Source organism: Triturus cristatus, chromosome 5_1 (assembly GCF_964204655.1).
Source record: "Triturus cristatus chromosome 5_1, aTriCri1.1, whole genome shotgun sequence".
In the NCBI taxonomy this organism is placed as follows: domain Eukaryota; kingdom Metazoa; phylum Chordata; class Amphibia; order Caudata; family Salamandridae; genus Triturus; species Triturus cristatus.
The window spans coordinates 194,038,215-194,056,207 of NC_140587.1; positions in this window are offsets into that span (position 1 = coordinate 194,038,215).

Consider the following 17,993-nt stretch of genomic DNA (forward strand, 5'->3'; position numbering starts at 1 on the left):
CGGGGTCACATACAAGTTCACGACCCCCTATCACCCTCAGGGGAACGGACTGGTTGAGCGGTTCAACCGAACATTAAAAGGGATGATCCAGGGCCTGGAAGAACCCCTCAGGCGGAAATGGGATGTCCTGCTGCCCTGCCTCCTGTTTGCCTATCGGGAGGTCCCGCAGAAGTCCCTGGGGTTCAGCCCGTTTGAACTATTGTATGGACACCCGGTCCGCGGACCGCTCAGCCTGGTCAAGGAGGGCTGGGAGATGAAGCCCCGAGGAGCCCCTCCTGACGTCTACCGATACCTCCTGACCCTCCGAAACCAGACCCGCAGGTTCCGAGCCATGGCCGAAGCCAACCTCGAGGCCAGCCAGGAGGACATGAAGCGGTGGTACGATCGCAACACCTCTACTATAGAATTCGAGCCAGGACAGAAAGTATGGGTCATGGCCCCGGTCGAACCCGGCGCCCTCCAGGACAAGTGGACCGGGCCCTTCAAGGTGGTGGAGAAGAAAAGTCCCGTCACCTACCTGGTCGATCTGGAGTCCCCCCGGAACCCCCTCTGGGTCCTACATGCTAACAGGCTAAAACCCCACTTCGCCCGGACCGAACTGAGCCTGCTGCTGGCGACTGACGAAGGGGGCGAGGACGACTCCGAGCCCTTGCCCGACCTCTTGCAATCCGACATTCACGATGGATCGATCGAAGGGGTCCAACTCGCCTCGTCCCTGACCCCGGAACAGCGCAACGACTGCCAGCAATTACTGCGGGACTATGCAGCCCTCTTCTCTCTCACCCCGGGGGTGACCCACTGGTGCGTCCACGATGTCGACACCGGGGAGAGCCCCCCCATACGACACAGAGCCTACCGGGTGCCTGACCGAGTGCGGGCCTGCATCCAGGCCGAAGTAGCGAAGATGCTGGCCCTGGGGGTCATCGAGCCTTCCGACAGCCCGTGGGCCAGCCCTGTCGTCCTGGTGCCCAAGGCCGCAGCTCCCGGTCACCCCCCGGAGTTGCGATTCTGCGTGGACTACCGAGCCCTGAATGCAGTAACCAAGACAGACGCACACCCGATACCCCGGGCCGACGAACTCATCGACCGCCTAGGGGCCGCTCGCTACTTGAGCACGCTGGACCTCACCGCCGGGTACTGGCAGATCCAGCTCACCCCCGGCGCCCAAGAAAGATCCGCCTTTTCGACCCCGGATGGGCATTACCACTTTCGGGTGATGCCCTTCGGAATGAAGAACGCCCCGGCCACCTTCCAAAGACTGGTGAACAAGGTTTTGGCCGGGCTTGAGGTCTTCAGCGCGGCCTACTTAGATGACATTGCCGTGTACAGCAACCACTGGGCCGAGCACCTTCTCCACCTGAAGGCCGTCCTGGCCGCCCTTCAGCGGGCCGGGCTCACAATCAAGGCCAGCAAATGCCAAATCGGCCACGGATCCGTGACCTACCTGGGCCATCAAGTGGGGAGCGGGCAGGTGGCCCCCCTCCAAGCAAAGATAGATGCCATCCAGACCTGGGAACCCCCCACTACCCAGACCGCTGTCCGGGCCTTCCTGGGCCTCACCGGATACTACCGGCGGTTTATCCGGGACTATGGGAGCATTGTTGGCCCCCTCACAGAGTTAACGTCCAAAAAGCAGCCCAAGAAGGTACACTGGACACCCCGCTGCCAAACAGCCTTCGACACCCTAAAGACAGCCATGTGTACTGCTCCGGTGCTGCAGGCCCCGGACTACCAGAAGGAGTTCGTGGTACAGACGGACGCCTCCGAGTATGGGATCGGGGCCGTCCTATCCCAAGCCGACGAAAAGGGGCTCGACCGACCAGTGGCCTTCATCAGCCGACGACTACTGCCCCGAGAGCAACGCTGGAGCACTATTGAGCGTGAGGCCTTCGCTGTGGTGTGGGCCCTCAAGAAGCTCCGGCCCTACCTCTTTGGCACCCACTTCCGGGTCCAGACCGACCACCGGCCCTTGCAATGGCTAATGCAAATGCGGGGCGAGAACCCCAAGCTGCTGCGGTGGTCCATCTCGCTACAAGGGATGGACTTTGACGTCGAACACCGGCCCGGCAATGACCACGCCAACGCCGACGGCCTGTCCCGCTTCTTCCGCCTTGACGAGGAGAATCCCCAAGGAGATGGGTGACTCTCCATGCCTTCGGCTGGGGGGGACGCCTGTTGGACCCGGCCTCGTGGCGTGGTCCTTAACCCCCTGGATTGTGCCCGTTACCCGCCCCGGCCGTCACGGGCCACCCGTCTGAACTGCACCAAGGCCCTTCACCCGGAGCTGCACGTGGACGCATACTCCTCGTGGCTCCGCCATCTTGTTGGCATCCACGTCACACCGTGCACCAGCCGGCGCGACCCCGCTCAACCCGGCCTCGACCCCAGCGAAGCCCCGACGTCGAGGCACCACGAACTAGCCAGGGGGTGCCGCAGGAACCATTCATCGCCCCCGGCGGAGGACAGTATCGATGGGACCCCCAACTGTCCTCCCCCCTCGAGGTGTGATCGCCCTGCAACTCCCATGGGCCTGGCGCCTCTCCTGCTGGGCGTCTGGCCACCTCCACCCGGCCACTCCGCCCCCTCGGGCGCATAGGTCCGGACATCAAAGGGCTCCAGACCTATATCTGGGGCGACCCCACCACAGCTCGGCAGTTGTATCCCGGAGTCGAGAGCCCTGCTGATTGAATCGCGGCTGACCCTACGGAGAAGAACTCTTGTCGGAACCATCACGAGCCCTGCTGACTGCGTCGCGGCTCCTTCCTGTGAACCCTTTCTGAACCACCTGGAACATCGGAGCCCTGCTGACGCCGTCGCGGCCCAACCTCGCTGAAACCTCCCTCGGAGCCCTGCTGACGACGTCGCGGCTCGAGCTGAGCAGAAACCATCTTGAGAGCCCTGCTGATTGGATCGCGGCTCTCCACGAACTGTACGCCAGAGCCCTGCTGACGCCGTCGCGGCTCAACCCCTCCGAGATCCGGAGGTCCTCCAGCTTGAGGATAAGAACTGGGCCCCAGGTACCCTCGTACCGCATTCCTGCCAAAGACTGTCCCGCTACCCCGACCCTTCCAAAGAGACACTGAGACTTTTGGTGGATCCCTCGATCCCTTCGTGTAAATATTGACCTCGTAACCTTTTTATTGCTGATAAAGAATTGCTTGTCACAAGACAACCTCCTTGAGTCCTGTGTGGTGGTGTTACTGTGCTAGGACGTGATAGGAGAAGGATCTCTCAGGAGACTTCTCGGCAGCGCTCGGCTACTTCGTGCAGTGGGAGGGCCCCCCCCCTTGGTGGTCGCACCGACTCCTCGGGGTCCGCCTTCCAACAAATAGCTAAAGTTCAGTGGTGGCCTCAGGATCACCAGGAATATCATGAACCAAGTGCTCTGTGCTCACAGGGCAGCAGTGTCAACCTTTGTTAATATCTCGCAGCCTCTAGGATGTAAATATTACTTCCCTCACCCTAGCTTTCAGAACCTATATATTTTCAAGTAACTTAATTTCTTCTAACATCCTGAGATATGTGAATCCCGAAATGCAAGCATTTCTGAGTTTTCCTGAGCAGTAGGCTTGTGAGGAGCACCATCTATACATGGCTAAGGGCGTGGATAAGTCATTGCTGCAGATCTCAGTTCCAAATCCATTCAGAGGCTTAGCAGCAGAAGGCTGGCCATGCTTTGTGCCCCTCAGCATCACACAGCTCACGCTGGTCACCAGCACTAATCTGCGGTACCTCAGATGATGACCCCAGATTGCAGGCAGCTTTGAGCATGAACCAGCAGCTGCAGGGAATTGGATGCATGAGAGTGTGTGTGTGTGCACATGAATGAGTGGGAGCATGCATGGGTGTTTGCATGTATATGTGTGATTGTGCATATGTGTACTCCTCTCTATGCTTTGGGTTGGGTGCTCATAATTTTTGTCAGGTACTAAATACAACTTCCAATGAACAATAATGAACAAGATCACAAAACCACAAACAAAGTTTACATTAGCACATCCCTCAGTTAGATTCTTGCATTAAATATGTGTCTGCAACAGACTGTTAGCCTAATAGTGAGAGATGGTAGTTTTGATGTCAAGCATCATCTTGGAAAGAAGTAAGGCCATGCTAAAATTTCATCCAACATAGATGTAATAGACCACAGTCTTTATTAGAACAACAGTTGAGATCTGTGTTGATTTGCAGAAAAGCTCAAGTTGCATAACGGATCTAAAAGTAACAGGAAATACTCCTTGCAGTAATGAAGCACTGATCAGTCAATTTTCCAGATGGAGGCAGAAATGTATGTGCCAACATTGTAGATTGTAGGCCTGTTTCATGGAAACTCACCAAGTAACTAATTGGCATTTCCAGAACTTCTTGTCCAGGGCAATCCTACCATGAAGGGTCGCATTCTCACCCATGATTAATGAGGATTATTGTTTTTTCTTTTTTCTTGGGGACACGATCACTAACCCTGACATGATGGCCTACCAGTAACATGTATCTTGGCATTCCTTGTGACATGTTGGCTATTATAATGACTATTCCTTGCCATAATGTGGTAATTTCCCGCAACATTTGGACTATCTCTAGTTTAGCACTGGCCCATCCTTGACATATTGTGGCTGTCCTTGTCAACATTCTGGCTATCTCTTGCATACTAGTGGCACAAACTTGATTCCTTGCTTCAATTTTGATATAATTCTTAACATACTTGGCATAATGATAGTAATGGTTTTTGCCATTTCATGTACACTCTTGGAGTTTGATGATAAATGGACATGAAAGGCAGAATCAGTAAAATACGTCAATGTGTAAAGTGGTTGTTTAATAATAAGCTGGTTTCAAGTCAGCTGGGAAGATGCAGGGAGGCCTCTGGAGCTTGTTATATCCCTGTAGCTCAGAAAAGGAGGCCAGTAAGGTGAACTTTGGGGTCACTTCATCCTGAGATAAAGGGTGCAAGTCCAGTCTTCCTTCTCAGCAAGCAGGGCAGGCCTCAAGCAGGGCAGCAGGGCAGCAGGGCATCAGGGCATCCGTCTTCTGTAGTATCCACAATCCCAGTAGCGTACTGAAGAGTGGGTCTGGTGGTCCACTTTTTATACCTATTGCCCCTTTGAAGTGCCAGAAGCTTCTGGATTTTCCCCCTACAAAGGTGTCTGGAATTTGTTGCTTCCCTGCCCTGGTCCCAGTCGGTTTGGGGGAATAATAGGCTAGTGTGAAGTCCTTTGTTTGTGAACTGGGCCAGTGACAGCTCCGCACTCCATCCAGCTAGAGATGGCCCATCCTGCCCATACCAACTATTGTGATGCTGTCTCGGAGGAATAAGCAAAGGCCAACTGCATCTAGTCATTCGGGAACCAACATTGTCCTAGCCAACCTATCTCTCAATAAAACAAAAGGAGGTGTTAGAGTCGGGGATCTCTGGTTGGCGCAAGGTTGCCCTTGTGTCAAGCAGGAACCCTCTCCTCCACGTCAGGGCGCAGGATAACCCCTTTTGAATGACCCTTGCTCACCCTCTAGGTGCGTGGCGTGAGCAGCCAAGGCGATTCCTCAGGCGTTGTTGGTTAAGCACTTACAATCATACACACAGTAAATACATCAATCCCCCCCAGAAACGGACACCAGACTTGGATATGTAGAAAAATACGCTTCTTTATGTAAAAATAGGTATATATATCTCAGTAGACTTATCACAAGACCAATAACGTTTTCGCTATGCCACCAGGTTGTAAAGCAGGCAAATGTTCTTTGTTCTTAGCTTCAAATGGAGACTTTGTAGTCTCTTGCAAGTGTTACTGGTGGTTCCAGTACTCACAGCGATCGGCTCCTGCGAACGGGGAAATAAGGCGTTGCGGGCCCCGAGCCCGATACTGGAACTTCTTTCGTGATGGGGAGAGTCGGCACAGGTCGGTGCGACTCTCAGCTTCGGAAGTGTTCTTGGGTCCTCAATCAGCAGGTGTGGGCAAGTAGGCAGGCGCGGCCAGCGACCCTTTAGCACGGCGGTGCAGGAGGGTCTCCACAGCGGGGGCGGCGCGGCCTGAGATGTCCGGGGATAGCGAAGCGGGGTCGCAGGGCACAGTCAGTGCAGCTGGATGACCCGGCGTAGATCACAGTCGTCGGACGGCTTCCGGCGGGAGGGGTGATAGCGCGGTCAGAGCGCTCCAGTAGCAGGCGGTGACAGGGATGCAGGCGGCCTGGCCCGGGAACAGAGAGCGGCTCGGGACGGAGCGGGGCTCTCACGGGTTTGAGGCAGGCGAGCTTCTGAGTGTCACGGCCCTAGGAGGGGCGATGAGGGGCGCAGTCTCTTTTCCAGCGGGATGCCCACACGGCTCGAATTGGAGGATGAGCAAGAAGCACAGAGAACCCACTGTTCCTGGGGTTCAGTTCAGGGGGCAAGCTCAGATCAAGCCCTTGGAGAATGTTCAAGCACAAAGTAGCAAAGTCTTTTCAGTAAGTCTCTTCCTCTCCTTTCTCAGCAAGGCAAGCAGCAGGCCAGCTCCTCCAGCGTCTTCTTCTCCTTCTAGTCGGGCAGAGGTTCTTTGTGGTAAAACAGGATTCTGATTTCTTAGGAGCCAGGCTCCTACTTTTATACCATGATTCTTTTGTTCTTTAGCGCCAGGGGGCCTAGGCCTGGCTCAGTCCAGTTCTGGAGCACTTTGTTATGGTGACTCTGCTCTTTCCTTTCAGCAGCAGGGCAGAGACATCAGCCGCCCCACAGGGGGTGGCGCCGGCTTTGTGGTGGCAGAGCACAGGTCTATTCAAGAGTCAAGGTGTACTCCTCCCACCCATCCAGGTGTAATCTCTCTACCCACCACCTGGCAGCCAACCTGTCTCTGGGGATTCCCCAACCCTGCTCCTTACTGTTGCTGGGCAGAACACACACACATACAGCAGAGGCGGACTGAGATGGTCAGGTCAGTAAATACTAACTTTCTAAAAGTAGTATTTACAAACCCAGGATACTAAAATAAACTTGACTACAAGAAGTATTTTATTATTCTGAGTTCAGGCATACTAAACTTGACACTTCTACCATGCTCTCTGAGTCCACTGAGGTCACAGCGTTGGCGTGATCCCGGCAGCCCATTCTGGCCTATGGAGAGCAGGTAGCCTTCAATAGTGAAAAACGACAAGGGCTGTAATTCACTACTAAGACATGCCACAAACATCAGGGCATGTCCTACCTTATGCCTACAATGCACCCTGCCCTTGGGCCTACCAGAGGGGTGGCTAATATGTAGGTAAGGGAAGGTTTAGGGACTGGCAAGTGGGGGCACTTGCGCAGTCAGCGCGACGGTCCTGGACCGCGCACAGGGTCTGCGGTGGCAGGCCCTAGACACACTTTACAAGGCCGCTTCCGTGGGTGGCGCAACCAGCGCTGCAAGCCCACCAGCAGCATTGGCATTCACAAGCCCTGGCACCCTCGGTGCACTTTACTGGGGACTGACAGTGAATCCAATAAACCAATCATGGACATCACTTACAGGTACATTTTACTTTGGGAGCACTTGCACTGCGGCACGGATTAGCCGTGGCGCAGTGCCCTGAGCGGACAACACCAGCAAAACAGTCGAGGCACACCATCAAAAAGTGGAAGGGAAACTCACGCCAAGGTGCCAGGTCTAACACGTGTCCCCTCCAGCTGAAATGTGGGGAGAACTACCCTTGCCCAGGGGGTTCCTCGTCACTAAGGCGGAAATACCTGGACAGACCGTCAGCGTTGGCGTGATCTGTACCAGGACGGTGTTCCACCGTAAAGTCCATACCCTGTAGGGAGATGGACCACCTCAACAGCTTCGGGTTCTCACCCCTCATTTGCATCAACCATCTGAGGGGCCTGTGGTCCGTCTGAACCCGGAAGTGAGACCCAAACAAGTAGGGTCTTAGCTTCTTCAGCGCCCAGACCACAGCAAATGCTTCTCGCTCAATTGCACTCCACCTACTTTCCCGTGGAAGTAACCTCCTACTGATGAAGGCTACGGGTTGGTCCCAGCCCTCCTCAGTCATCTGTGAGAGAACAGCCCCTACACCATGCTCTGAAGCGTCTGTCTGGACTAGGAATTCCTTGGAGAAGTCAGGGGCCAAGAGCACGGGCGCCGTGCACATGGCAGTCTTCAGGGTGTCGAAAGCTTTCTGACAGGTGTCAGTCCAAATCACGTTCCTGGGCTGCTTCTTCGAAGTCAGCTCTGTCAAGGGGGCAACGATCGTTTCATAGCCCTTGACAAACCTCCTGTAGTACCCAGTGAGCCCCAGGAAGGCCCTCACTGCGGTCTGCGTCTTGGGGGGTTCCCAAGCCAGGATGGTTTCAATTTTGGGTTGCAAGGGTGCCACCTTGCCGCTCCCCACTTGGTGTCCCAAGTACACCACGGAACCCTGCCCGATCTGGCACTTGCTTGCCTTGATCGTGAGGCCTGCTCGGCGCAGCGCCATCAACACTTCCCAGAGGTGGCGCAGGTGTTCAGGCCAGGTGGCACTGAACACTGCGATGTCATCCAGGTAGGCGGCACTGAACGCATCCAGCCCAACCAGTACCTGGTTGACCAACCTCTGAAAGGTGGCAGGGGCATTCTTCATCCCAAATGGCATGACTCGGAACTGGAAGTGCCCATCTGGTGTAGAGAATGCTGACCTCTCTTTGGCCCCATCGGTCAAGGCGATCTGCCAGTACCCAGACGTTAAATCAAACGTGCTGAGGAACCGGGCAGCCCCCAGCCGATCAATGAGCTCATCAGCTCTGGGGATGGGGTGCGCGTCAGTCTTCGTTACTGAATTGAGTCCTCTGTAGTCCACACAGAACCGGAGTTCAGGTGTGGCTCCCGGCGCAGCAGCTTTGGGGACCAAGACCACGGGGCTGGACCAAGGACTGCTGGAGGACTCAACCACCCCTAGCGCAAGCATTTTGGAGACCTCCTCCTTAATGCAAGCTCTGACCCTGTCAGTTACCCTGTAAGCCTTGTGCTTCACAGGTAAGCTGTCTCCTGTGTCCACATCATGGACGCACCAATCTGTGACACCAGGAACCAGGGAGAATCGGTCGGAAAATTGTCCCAGCAAGTGGCGGCAGTCTTCCTGTTGTTCGGGCGTCAGGGTGGGTGAGAGGTTAACTCCATCCACTGACCCATCTTTCTCAGAGGCCACTAAGAGGTCAGGAAGAGGCTCGGTCTCCTCTTCCATTCCATCATCAGTGGCCAGCAGCATGCCCACTTCGGTCCTCTCTAAGTGGGGCTTAAGGCGGTTAACATGTAGGACCCTCAAAGGGTTCCTGGGAGTCTGCATGTCCACCAAGTAGGTGATAGGACTTTTGCGCTCCACAACCTCAAATGGACCTGTCCACTTATCCTGAAGTGCACAAGGCTCCACCGGGGCCAAGACCCACACCTTCTGTCCAGGTTGAAGCTCTACCAGAGTGGCATTCCGGTCGTACCACCGCTTCATCTCCTCCTGGCTGGCTTCCAGATTTGCCTCAGCAAGTTGCCTGAAACGCCGAGTCTGGTTTCGGAAGGCCAGCATGTAACTATATACATTCTGGGGAGGTTTCCTGGGAGATTGCTCCCAGCCTTCCTTCACCAAACTCAGAGGTCCTCTTACCGGGTGACCATACAGAAGCTCAAAGGGGCTGAACCCTAGAGACTTCTGTGGCACCTCTCGGTAAGCGAAGAGCAGGCATGGCAAGAGGACGTCCCACTTACGCCTCATTGGACCGTCCAGGCCCATGATCATGCCTTTGAGGGTTCGGTTGAATCTCTCAACCAACCCATTTCCTTGGGGATGGTAAGGAGTGGTGAACTTGTACGTTACCCCACACTCCTTCCACAGGGATTTCATATACGTGGATATGAAATTGGTCCCCCTGTCGCTCACCACCTCTAGAGGGAATCCCACTCGGGAGAAAATTCCCATCAGTGCCCGTCCCACCACGGGGGCCGTCACTGTCCTCAGAGGGATGGCTTCAGGGTACCGGGTGGCATGGTCCACCAAGACCAGGATGAACCTGTTGCCCAGGGCTGTCTTGGGGTCCAGAGGCCCCACAATATCAATACCCACTCGTTGGAATGGCGTACCGACCACAGGGAAAGGTTGCAGAGGAGCCTTATGCTTCCCTCCGCTCTTACCACTTGCCTGGCAAGTCTGACAGGTTCTGCAGTAGGAATCTGAATTCTTGTGCATTTGGGGCCAGTAAAAGTGGGTGACAAGCCTGTCATAGGTCTTGTCCATCCCCAAATGTCCTGCTAAAGGCACATCATGAGCCAGCCCCAGTAGGAAGGTTCTGAACTTCTGGGGTACCACCAGCACACGGGCTGACCCAGGTTCAGCAGCCTTAGGCTCGGAATACAGGAGGTCACTCTCCCAGTACACGTAATGTGTTTTGGCCTGAACACCATTGGCCTGGTCTGCAGCCTGTTGCCGCATACCCACGAGAGAAGGGCATTCTTTCTGCTCCCTGCAGAATTCCTCCCTGGAGGGACCTCCTTCTTGCTGCCAATGGGTCAGCTCAGGCAGATCTCCCAGTTCGGCAATCTGTTCCCCGGTAGGCTCCAGAGTATCCCCCTCAGGGTCTACTTCCTCCTGGGCCGTGGGAACTTCGGGGGCCGGTTTCCCGCGCCTCCTGCGCCTTCTCCCTAAGGCCGGTTCCTGGACCTCTCCCTCAGGCTCCAGGACCCTCTCAACACCCCTACTGGCTGCCATGGACCGGGTGGTCACGCACGCCCAGTCGGGTAGACCCACCATCCTCAGATGCGTGGTCTTCTCCACCTTTTCCCAAGGGGAACTCTCCAGGTCGTTCCCTAGCAGACAGTCTACAGGCATGTCGGTTCTCACAGCGACTTGTAGAGTACCAGAGACCTCCCCCCACTCAAAGGGAACTTGAGCCATTGGACAACGACTCTCTATGTTGTCAGCATTGACAACCCTACAGTAGGCATTGGGTACAATCTGCTCTTGAGACACCAGGTGTTGCCTCACCGAGGTCACGCTGGCTCCTGTATCTCTAAGAGCCTCAACCTTCTTTCCATTGATGGTCACTACTTGCCCATATTTCTTAGTGTTAGAGGGCAAGTAAGTTTCGGGGACCATCTCACTGTCTCCTAGCGAGACTAGGGTCATCTGCCCGGGACCCCCACCCTCCTGGACTGCTACCTCCTCCCCAAAGGTAACACTAGCTACTTGCCGGGGTGGAGCACCAGTGGGTGCGGTCTTACCAAACAGGCGACACTTAGGATCAGAGGCAATGTGACCCGGGTCACCACACTTATAACAATTGAAGGGCCCCTTTGGAACAGGTCTACCTGTCGGGGCCCCGTTCTGCTGCGGGGGTGGGGGAGGCTGAGAACCCTTCTGCGGGTTCCCTTGGGGATTACTTTGGGGGCCTTTTTGGAACCCTTTCTGTTTACCCCTGTCCCCCCCACTCTTCTGCTGGGGACCCTGCCCACCTTTGGCGGAGTCTCCCACTTGACCCTTGTGGACCCTGGTGCTGAGCCAGCGGTCCGCCTCCTCAGCAAGCTTCCTCGGGTTGGACAGCTTGCTATCAATCAGGTGCTGGCGTAGCTCAGGAAAACATTGACTGGACAAGTGCTCCCAGGCAATTAAATCAAGCAGCCCTTGATAATCATTCACTTTGCTACCCTTCACCCAACCATCCAGTGCTCTGCAGAAAAAGGTCACATATTCCACATACGTACTCTCAGGGATCTTCTTAGTCTCCCTGAACCTCTGTCTATATAGCTCAGGAGTTAACCCATACCTGGTCATTAAAGCTTCCTTCATATGGGGGTATGAGGTCTGGACTTCTAAGGGCAAATCTAACAGTGTGTCCCGCCCTTCAGCAAGGAACCTTCCCCACAACCCCGCTCCCCAGTCTTTCTCAGGGACCCGGTGTGAGGACATGGCCACCTCGTAGGCTCTAAACCACTGCCCTATGTCATCCTTTCTAAAATACTCCTTCACTACATCTTTGGGGATATACACCTTGGACTCTACCTGCACCGGTGGAGTGCTGCCACCAGAAGGAGCGGTGTCCAAACTTTTCGCCTTCAGCTCCAACTCCTTCAATCTTATATCATGATCCATTTGGCGTTGTTGTGCCTCCAGGGCCAACTTCTGTTTCTCCATTTCCATTTGTCCTGCCAACTTTGCCATCTCCATTGCATGCGCCCTGTCTGCTGCCCTGTCTGCCAGCTCCTCTGGCGACCGGACTCTGCTGGGCTCCTCAAGGTTGTCGGGTGGAACGATGTCCCCCGCATTCCGTGGGTCTCGTGACTCCTTCCAGGCTCTCAACGCCTTGGTGTACTGGTTCTTCCTCTTGAATCCAGCATGGGGAACTCGGAATTTTACACTGTAGCCTTTCAATTGCTCCATCGTGTAGCCTTCCAGTCTCTCCCAATCCACCTCATCTATTCCAGAAATCACAGAGAGCGCTCTTCCAGCAGAGAGTAAGCCAGGCATGGTTGCAGTAATGGCAGATGTCTCAACAAAGTTCAAAAATGAAAACCTGTGGCTGCGTTACTTGGTCTGCTCTCACTATCTGGTGATTAATAATTCACTGTATGCAAATTACAAATGCAAATCCGAAATCCCAGCCGCTGCCAACAATGTTAGAGTCGGGGATCTCTGGTTGGCGCAAGGTTGCCCTTGTGTCAAGCAGGAACCCTCTCCTCCACGTCAGGGCGCAGGATAACCCCTTTTGAATGACCCTTGCTCACCCTCTAGGTGCGTGGCGTGAGCAGCCAAGGCGATTCCTCAGGCGTTGTTGGTTAAGCACTTACAATCATACACACAGTAAATACATCAATCCCCCCCAGAAACGGACACCAGACTTGGATATGTAGAAAAATACGCTTCTTTATGTAAAAATAGGTATATATATCTCAGTAGACTTATCACAAGACCAATAACGTTTTCGCTATGCCACCAGGTTGTAAAGCAGGCAAATGTTCTTTGTTCTTAGCTTCAAATGGAGACTTTGTAGTCTCTTGCAAGTGTTACTGGTGGTTCCAGTACTCACAGCGATCGGCTCCTGCGAACGGGGAAATAAGGCGTTGCGGGCCCCGAGCCCGATACTGGAACTTCTTTCGTGATGGGGAGAGTCGGCACAGGTCGGTGCGACTCTCAGCTTCGGAAGTGTTCTTGGGTCCTCAATCAGCAGGTGTGGGCAAGTAGGCAGGCGCGGCCAGCGACCCTTTAGCACGGCGGTGCAGGAGGGTCTCCACAGCGGGGGCGGCGCGGCCTGAGATGTCCGGGGATAGCGAAGCGGGGTCGCAGGGCACAGTCAGTGCAGCTGGATGACCCGGCGTAGATCACAGTCGTCGGACGGCTTCCGGCGGGAGGGGTGATAGCGCGGTCAGCGCGCTCCAGTAGCAGGCGGTGACAGGGATGCAGGCGGCCTGGCCCGGGAACAGAGAGCGGCTCGGGACGGAGCGGGGCTCTCACGGGTTTGAGGCAGGCGAGCTTCTGAGTGTCACGGCCCTAGGAGGGGCGATGAGGGGCGCAGTCTCTTTTCCAGCGGGATGCCCACACGGCTCGAATTGGAGGATGAGCAAGAAGCACAGAGAACCCACTGTTCCTGGGGTTCAGTTCAGGGGGCAAGCTCAGATCAAGCCCTTGGAGAATGTTCAAGCACAAAGTAGCAAAGTCTTTTCAGTAAGTCTCTTCCTCTCCTTTCTCAGCAAGGCAAGCAGCAGGCCAGCTCCTCCAGCGTCTTCTTCTCCTTCTAGTCGGGCAGAGGTTCTTTGTGGTAAAACAGGATTCTGATTTCTTAGGAGCCAGGCTCCTACTTTTATACCATGATTCTTTTGTTCTTTAGCGCCAGGGGGCCTAGGCCTGGCTCAGTCCAGTTCTGGAGCACTTTGTTATGGTGACTCTGCTCTTTCCTTTCAGCAGCAGGGCAGAGACATCAGCCGCCCCACAGGGGGTGGCGCCGGCTTTGTGGTGGCAGAGCACAGGTCTATTCAAGAGTCAAGGTGTACTCCTCCCACCCATCCAGGTGTAATCTCTCTACCCACCACCTGGCAGCCAACCTGTCTCTGGGGATTCCCCAACCCTGCTCCTTACTGTTGCTGGGCAGAACACACACACATACAGCAGAGGCGGACTGAGATGGTCAGGTCAGTAAATACTAACTTTCTAAAAGTAGTATTTACAAACCCAGGATACTAAAATAAACTTGACTACAAGAAGTATTTTATTATTCTGAGTTCAGGCATACTAAACTTGACACTTCTACCATGCTCTCTGAGTCCACTGAGGTCACAGCGTTGGCGTGATCCCGGCAGCCCATTCTGGCCTATGGAGAGCAGGTAGCCTTCAATAGTGAAAAACGACAAGGGCTGTAATTCACTACTAAGACATGCCACAAACATCAGGGCATGTCCTACCTTATGCCTACAATGCACCCTGCCCTTGGGCCTACCAGAGGGGTGGCTAATATGTAGGTAAGGGAAGGTTTAGGGACTGGCAAGTGGGGGCACTTGCGCAGTCAGCGCGACGGTCCTGGACCGCGCACAGGGTCTGCGGTGGCAGGCCCTAGACACACTTTACAAGGCCGCTTCCGTGGGTGGCGCAACCAGCGCTGCAAGCCCACCAGCAGCATTGGCATTCACAAGCCCTGGCACCCTCGGTGCACTTTACTGGGGACTGACAGTGAATCCAATAAACCAATCATGGACATCACTTACAGGTACATTTTACTTTGGGAGCACTTGCACTGCGGCACGGATTAGCCGTGGCGCAGTGCCCTGAGCGGACAACACCAGCAAAACAGTCGAGGCACACCATCAAAAAGTGGAAGGGAAACTCACGCCAAGGTGCCAGGTCTAACAGGAGGTATACCTCAATAGTACTTTGTGAAGTATTATAATAAACATAAACGTTTTTCTGCAAAAAATCAACAACATCCACAACAACTGTAAGGGCAGATTGGATTCCTTCTTTCAGCAGCCTGTGGACTATACAAAGGCACAGAATAATGTTTTATACCCTGTCTTGTAAAAATGTCTTCATTGTGTCAGACAATAACTGTACACCATTGTCAGTAACTAATTCCACAGGTAAACCTTCCAACGGGAATACCTCATCCAAAAAAGATATGGCCACATCAGTACATGTGTTTTCGATAGAGTTGTAATACACCCATTTAGAAAAATTATCTGTGAGCATGATCAAACATCTCATATGGCTCAGTAAATGACTGATAGTTTTTGTAAAATTAAAAGCAAGCTCATACCAAGTTTGCTCATGGTCGTGAAACTAGTCAGAGTAAAATCCTATAATTTCCAATGTTTGTTAGATAACAAACACTTCTCACGGGACTCAATGAATTTCTCCACCATAACATCCTGATGAAATGAATATGTTTTTTCTATTTTTTTTGTGCATTGTTTGAAGTTAAGTTAGCATTTGCGGCACCATTTTCTGTTTAGCTGCCATTTTTTAATCATGTCGTCAGCTGCGTATTCCCTCCTCGAGAAGCAGGCTGTGGAAAGTTTCATTTGGTTTAAAATTACCCGCAATTCCATGACTCCTGCACTTTCCTCTACCCCCTTTCAGTTGGCCGGTGATCCGGAGCTTGATGTGTTAAACTTCAATAGCTGGCTCTCCTCGGCCCTTGACACTGTTGCCCCCTTAAACCTATCAATTCCTCATGACAAAGACCATCAGCCCCGTGGTTTACCACTGTGCTTCGTGCCGAGAAAAGCCGCTGTAAGAAACTAGAGCACAGCTGGAGACCATCCTATGATCCCATGGCGAAATCAGTCATAACATTTTTTAATAAACTCAAGCGCACAGCGATGAGAGAGTACTACATCAATAAAATTCACATTGCCGGCAACTCATCAAAAACTCTTTTCAAAATTGTTAAAGGTTTTCACCAAGCCATCTGCCATCTTATGTGCAGTACCTCCTACCCAGGATCTATGTAATGGGCTATCTGATTTCTTCAACGATAAAATTCTGGATATTTACTCAACATTTGCCCCATCATCACTGTCCCCGATCCCTGATACCGGGATGGCTAACAGCGATGCGCGGACTACTTTCCACCCCATCTCCATCGATGCCTCACTTCAAAAACGTCTTGCCTGCAAATCTGTCTCCCCTAAGGATCCCTGCCTGGCTCAATTCTTTAGTACCTTAGCCCCCTTTATTATTTCTCCTCTGAACCAGATTTGGAATTCCTCCCTTTGCACTGGTACTTTCCCCTCAACTTGGAAACAGACCCTCCTAGTGCCTATTCTAAAAAAATATGATGCTGACCCGCCGGTCTTTAAAAATTATCGACCTATTTCCCTTTTACCAGCGCCAAAGTTTTGGAAAAACTAGTTCAGGAGCAACTGTCACGCTATCTTGAAGCCTGTCCTCTTTTTCACGACTCCCAGTCCGGGTTTAGATCCAGCTACAGTACTGAGACTGCCCTCTCTGAAGTCTGTGAGACCATCCGCAAATGCGTGGATTTTGGCAAAGCAGCCATGCTAGTGTTTCTTGACCTGTCCGCGGCATTCGACATGGTCTCTCATTCCATCTTGCTAGAGAGACTTTACAACCTTGGGATCCAATGCATCCCCTTGTCCTAGATTCGGTCCTATCTTAGCGGCCTAACTCAACAAGTCTCTCTCCATCCTTTTGTCTCCGAGGAGAAACCCTTGAATTGTGGGGCCCACAAGGCTCTGCTCTGTGCCCTCTCTTCTTTAATGTTTACCTCTCTCCCCCTTGGCAGCGCTTTTAGAATCCTGTAGGGTGAGAGTGATCTCCTATGCCGATGACACACAACTGGTGTTCCGATGATCACTCCGAAGCAGCATTTGCAAATTTCAGACACTGCTTGTGTAATATCTCCAATTGGATGTCACTGAATATGCTTAAACTCAACTCAGACAAATCCGAGGTTCTGTTCTTTAATCAAAAAAGCCCCTCTCTTCCATCGCTTTGGTGGCCATCTGAGCTGAATCCCCATCCTAAACCTGTGGACTCGGCTAGGAACCTTGGGTTCCAGTTTGACAATGAGCTGTCTTGCAAATCCCAAATTAGTCAGGTCTCCTCTCCCTGCTTTGGTAAACTTCACATGCTCCGCAAACTCCTTCACTTCCTACCCCTGGAATCCCATCGGACCATCATTCATGCTTTGATCACCTCACATCTTGACTATGCAAATAGTCTTTATTTGGGGGCACCAGCATATTTGATTAGACGCCTGCAGATGGTTCAGAACACGGTGGCTAGGCTGATATGCTAAATCCCATAATGCCATTCGATCACACCCCATTTGAGAAAGCTCCACTGGCTTCCCGTGATCAAATGTATTCAGTTCAAGTCTCTCACCCTGGCTTTCAGGGCTTTTCAGGGACATGGTCAAGCTTATCTTAGAGCTTGACTCAAGCACTCCCAGTACAGCGGTACCCGTAGACTAAATCATCTTTGCCTTTTGGCGACTCCCAGTTTCCGCCGGTCTAGAATGGGTGGCAGAGCCTTTGCAGTGATCACTGCCAAAGCATGGAACAGCCTGCCACACTCTCTGCGCACTGCCGAGTCTGAAACTATCGTCCGTCGTGTCCTAAAGACCTGGCTGTTTTCCAGCCCCTAGACCCTTCCTGGTACCTACTTCTGCCGCCTGTTATAGCGCCACGACACCCCTGTTTGGGGTAGCTGAGCGCTTTATAAACTTCTAACTAAATAAATTCTCCAAAGTTAGGCCTTGCTCTGCTAATGAATACACTGTTCTTATTAACGCATTCCTTTCCGACTAGATAGTGGCCTTCTCCCACTAGTCTAGCGGTAGGCATGGACAGAACGACCTTGGCATAGAGATAATGATTGCCCGGCCTCAGAGTCGAAACTCATCCTACTGAACGTCTTTGTTTTAGCTGCACCTGCTAGTAAAATTCCATTATGGGTGGGACTTCCTTGGTTCTGAAATGTACATAATGTATCTCTATGTTTGCTGAATTCAGTCCTCTCTGCAGCACCCCTAGACGATTGGGCAGACGGGGCTTTGCACAAGTGTATCTGAATAAACATAT